The sequence below is a fragment of the Lactuca sativa genome, chromosome 2 (genome assembly GCF_002870075.4).
Source record: "Lactuca sativa cultivar Salinas chromosome 2, Lsat_Salinas_v11, whole genome shotgun sequence".
NCBI classification, from domain to species: Eukaryota; Viridiplantae; Streptophyta; class Magnoliopsida; order Asterales; family Asteraceae; genus Lactuca; species Lactuca sativa.
Window position 1 is genome coordinate 201,660,775 of NC_056624.2, and position 5,642 is coordinate 201,666,416.

General features: G+C 29.3%; 1 pseudogene; it reads right to left on the reverse strand.

The window, feature by feature from the left end:
• Nucleotides 1–1,377: 1,377 nt before the first annotated feature.
• Nucleotides 1,378–5,162, reverse strand: LOC111916447 (uncharacterized; annotated as a pseudogene).
• Nucleotides 5,163–5,642: the final 480 nt, after the last annotated feature.

A 5,642-nucleotide genomic window follows, 5' to 3' on the forward strand; every position in this document is an offset into this window, starting at 1 on the left:
TTATTTTTAAAATAAAAATGATTTTTACATAATTAATTAAATAACAATATTATAACATATCAAATAGGTAGGAGTATGGAATTAATGAATTTAAAAATGAAAGTAACACCTTGGTTATACGCTTACTGAACTTGTATAGTTATTAATTTGATTATACTAATTATATAACCTGATTGTGTGTATGTGTATTAATCATATAAATATAATGTGCATTAATCATATAAATGTAAGCCTATCAAGCATAAATAACTTTAAAGATGTTTAATGTAGCAGCCCAAGCTTTAATAGTAACTAATAAAAAACCCCTTGTGCTACGTCGAATAAATGGTCTACACGGCAAATGTATTTTTCTTGAATTTTTCTGTATTCATCTTCAAAAAGGATCGGACAACATAAAATTTTACTGAAATTAAAATGGTAGCATTTATGAGATTGCATGTTGTGTGCTTCAATCTACTCATGAGTTGATCAGCAATGATGGTGACATTTCAGGATTGGTTCTAAACTAAATCAGGTTATTATTATTATTATAAAATAAACATTTCACTAAAAAAAACTTAATTTAGAATTTCACTACAATATAGACGGAAAATCATTTTTTTAAATAAACGTCAAAGTAAATCCGCTCGAGACCAAACCTGTCTCATATAACAATTCCAAAACCTTCTTCGTTTTATTGTTTTTTGGTGCATTTTTACATGCCACCTGCAAACAAATGAAATATACATGTTTTAAAATTATCATATAAAAAAAACTGATATACATAAAATTTCCAGCTTTGATATCCCGATTTTGAGAGACTATAAATTAATAAATATACACTACAAAAAATATGCCAATTAGTGACCAAAACGAAATGGTCACTAACAATAGAATGAGTCGTCACTAAATGATTTAGTGACAAAAATTTGGGTCGTCACTTTTCGTCACTATAGGTCCGTAAAAAACCAATTTAGTGACCAAATATAAATATGGTCACTAAACAGTGACTAAAATATAGTCGTCACTAAATTTGTGACGACCCGCTTCGTCACTAAATGTTGTCACTAATCAATGAAAGTCGTCACTATTTTATCTACTTAGTGACCAATAAAAGTCGTCACTGTTTTATCCGATTAATGACCATAGAAAGTGGTCACTGGTTTATCTAATTAATGACTATAACAGGTCGTCACTGATTTAGCCTTTTAGACAAAAAAAAGGGGTTAATAATTAAGAAATTATTGAAATATTAAATGTCATTTTTAAAATGAAATAAATAATATCCAATTAGACAAAAGACAAGGAAAATGCTATAAATGTTTATAATACGACAACAATAATCAGATAAATCTTCATATAAGAACGGATGATTTCCCACCTAAATTATACATGGAATTATAGAGTTGCTAACACCACAAAAGCAAAATAGAAGTAATCAAATAAAAAGTTCCATTTGTTGGGCATCCTTATGGAATACTTTTCAGACTCCTGCAAAATACAATGATAAAATGGTCATTTACCAAATAGAATGGTCAAATGGTCATTCATTAAATAGAAGGGTAAAATGGTTATGTACTCAAAGGAGAGTAGGATATTGTTTCTTTTGTTGGTAAGCATTGTTTCTAAATAGAAGGGTAAAATGATCATTTGCTCAAACAAGAGTAAGATATTATTTCTTTTGTGAGTAAGCATTTTTCTAAATAGAAGGGTTAAACGGTCATTTAATCTAACAAAAGTAAGATATTGTTTCCTTGTTAGCAAGCATTGTTTTTAGATAGAAGGGTAAAATGATCATTAACCAAAGAGAAGGGTAAAATGACCATTTACTCAAGCAAGCGTTAGATACTACTTCTTTGTTAACAAGCATCATTTCTAAATAGATGGGTAAAATGGTCATATTATATGGTAAGCTATCTATATAGGTGTCTCTATTTTACTTAATACAAAAAGTCAAGAAAAATAAAAGGGTAAAATGGTCATATTATATGGTAGTAGGAATGGAGGGTTGTTACCTTCATATAAGGCAATGCATTATAGATCATAGCAATTTCACTTTAGATGCCAGACGGATATAACACAAGAAAGGTGCTATACCTACACTCACACAACCAAAAGTTAAGATTTTTATAAAAGAGAGTAGAAAAATAATGAGAAATAAATTATTGAACCTAGTTGACCAAAGAATGAAGGTCAAACCTGAGCCATAAAAGCCAGTATGGAGTAGAACCAAATGCCTCTTTTGTCCTAAAGAAAGAGTATCTAATAATCTAATTATCAACACCATAAATAATATATGGTTACAAAATAATGAAATCATTTATTTTTTTCTTCCATTTCTTCAAGTTCAAATATTTTTTTACCTCAGTGATACTCCAACTAATGACCAAATAGCTAACAATAGGATGTGTTTGAACCTGTCACAATCAAGTTTTTTTTTTTTATCTCAGTAAAACTGTAATAAAACTGATAATTATTAACTAAAAGGAAAAAAGCTCTAACCTCAGGAAAACTATAAAGGGTTCCCCACACTACATACAATCTTGAACTTATTTGAGGCAATGTTGCTGAAATTGGGGATCTTACCAAGCCTTTTTCATGCCAAAAAACAACATAAAAATAAGAAATTTATACTTTCTTGAAATTTAAATTGTGGAAATGAAATATGAAGTCATAGCTTATCAATGAGATAGAAGTGTAGAACTTACCTATGAAACCATGTAGTATCTGTTTCAAAAAGTAAGCAAACAAGAAAAGAAAGAAAGACAAGTTAAAATATATCAAAAAGATGAAAGCAAAAGGGAATATTTTTAACAAGAAAAGAAAGAGAGGCACCTCAGATAATGGAACACCTCTAGCTGTAACAAATTGATCCTTGAATTGGCCGTAAATTAATTCTAATAATTAATAGGATTACAAAAACAAATACTATGACAAAAATATTAACTTGTTGAATTGAAAAAAATAAAAACAAAAATTGACCAATTTTGACTTATATGGTACCTTTCCTTTTCACTAAAAAAGAGCATTGCTTTAATAGAGTAGCAATTGACATTAATGAGTTATTTGAAATGGAAGCCCATAATATATCTTCATCAATACCCTACACACAAAATTTATAAGAATTTCTCGTAATATAATTCGCATTTTTCGAATTAAAATAATCATACAAAGTTACAAACCTCACGATTCAACAAATATTTCCAAAATCGTTTCATGGTCCAAAATTCTTGAGGATATGAACGACCTACTTTTTGTTTCTGCAAAATGTATACCAACATAAAATATGAAAGCAAATTTAAAAAAAAATAAATAAATAAATAAAAAATAAAAAAAAATATTTGTTGAATTTACTTTAAAGATTTACGAAAAAAAATACCGGATTTTGTTTTTTGTGTTGAGATAGCAATGCCTTTATATCGTCGTTTGAAAGATCGGGAGAAAAGTCAACAATAAGTGTTCCCGAATTGATATGTAAGTAAAGTTATACAATTAAAATAAATAAATAATAAAGAAATTGGTTTCTTGCCTTTATAAATAGAATCAAAAAGATCACAGGTCCCCAAGCAGATAAGCAAAGAATTACGGGCCCACTAAGTCCCCAATGTGTAACTAACATTGGCCCAACCTAAATTCAAGAAATAGCAATGTACTTTTATTTATTTGTGTATTTATAAATTTATAAGTTTTTTATAAAATCCATGAGCAAAACTTACTTGGGTAAGCTGTGGAATATTCTTCTTCAAAGATTCAAGCTTTAAACTTGCCTTCACTTTCAGGAATGTAATCAGAAAAAAATGTTTCAAATTCTCATCATCTTTAAAGAAAAAAACAACGATATTACTTTTTATATAATCATAATAAACTATAATCAATACCCCAGATAACTCTGTCAACTGGATATCATCAATCTTGAATGTAAATAAACTTGGAATCCGTTTAATTATAGAATGTCCAAGTTTATTAGCAAGATTATAACCCTGTAACAAAACAATCATGTCTTAGAAAAATTTAATCATCATATTTTGATATAATAAATATGTCAATAAGTGTAACAAAAAACCTGTTGACTGCTGCCACTAGCAATTAATCAGTAATCAACTTCAAAATAATCCACATAATTAATTGTACGTTTCTCAATTTTGAGTATGAATTTTCCACTTTGAGAAATAGAAGCTGATGTGACAGATTTTCCTGTCTGCAGTGTAACTAATTTAACAAACAAAATTTTAAAATGTGAATATATGAATACCAACAAATAAACATAAAGTATAGACATATTATAGTTATAAGAACAAAAAAGTTATACCTCCTCTTTGTCTTGCTTCATTTAAAAGGCAATCAACTATTGTAGATGAATTGTCACTCACAGGGAAGACCCTTCCATCTTCCTCAATCTAAAGGGCAAGATTGTAAAATTTAGTAGAAACTATGTCTATATATTGTATGAATGACTAATAATAATGTCAAGATTCAAGAAAGCTTACATTTGTTTCCTACTTCCATATTCATAATCATTAGGAAACAAGAATATTTTTAACACATGTATCCCTTAATCCATGCCCTCCATACATGAAAACTTCATTAAGACATTAACTATATATATATATATATATATATATATATATATATATATATATATATATATATATATATATATATATATATATATATATATAAATGGAGCTTTCTATTTCGTATGGGATGATTGAAGAGGTTAACTGGTTTACTTTGGTCTGTAACTCCATCAACTTCAAATCCTTGGCTGGATTATTAAGCTTTCTGTTTGATTCTTCCAAATCTTTTATTCTTCTCAACAAATCCAAATTGTATTCTCTGTTTTTTGTTTCGAGTTGTGCACGCTCACGAAGAATCATTATTAATCGTTCGATGAACACATCATAGTTGTTTATTTCTAGATGATCCAGCTGTTCATTTCTTGTATCATCTTCACTTTCTTCTGTAGAACCATTCACAATTTTCTGAAGGATATTAAAGACTTCATGTATTACATAGGCAGCAAGCTCATTCGTCTATTCTAAATCCTTGATTTTTTCACTCATTTCCTTGAAAGAATCTGAAAGTGAGTTACGGGTTTTGAGAGAATCTTCAAGCTTTTCTTGCAAATCTTTGATTACTTCAATGGCTGCATCAACAGAAGTAGCCACACGAGCAAAGATATTGTCACCAACAATTTCTTCACTTGAATGAATGATGGAAATGCCCCCAATTGATGCATCAAGCTTTCTGTGAAGCAGCTCCATCTGGTTACTGAAAGAAGCCATGTCATCCACTTGTAACTGCAATTCATGGATTCTTGATTCATAGTTGTGAAGCTTTTCTGTAAGCTTTGAGTTTTGTGTTTTAGTGATGATACTTGTAAATTGTTGATTCTGATGCTTTATTCCACAAACAAACACTCTACAGAGCCAAGTCTAGGGTTTCGATATCACAAAAGAGAAGTATACCCTATTTGACCTCCTCAAAAAATCAATCACAGAATTAAATAATAGCAAATGCAAGAGAATACAATTGAGCTAATTCATTACCATTGAGTGTACATATCCAGAAAAACGGTCTTATCACCGGCGGCATTAACGATTGGCCAAAATGTATCCTTATCAACCTCGATAACTTGACCTACAACGACCGTTGACAGTGGT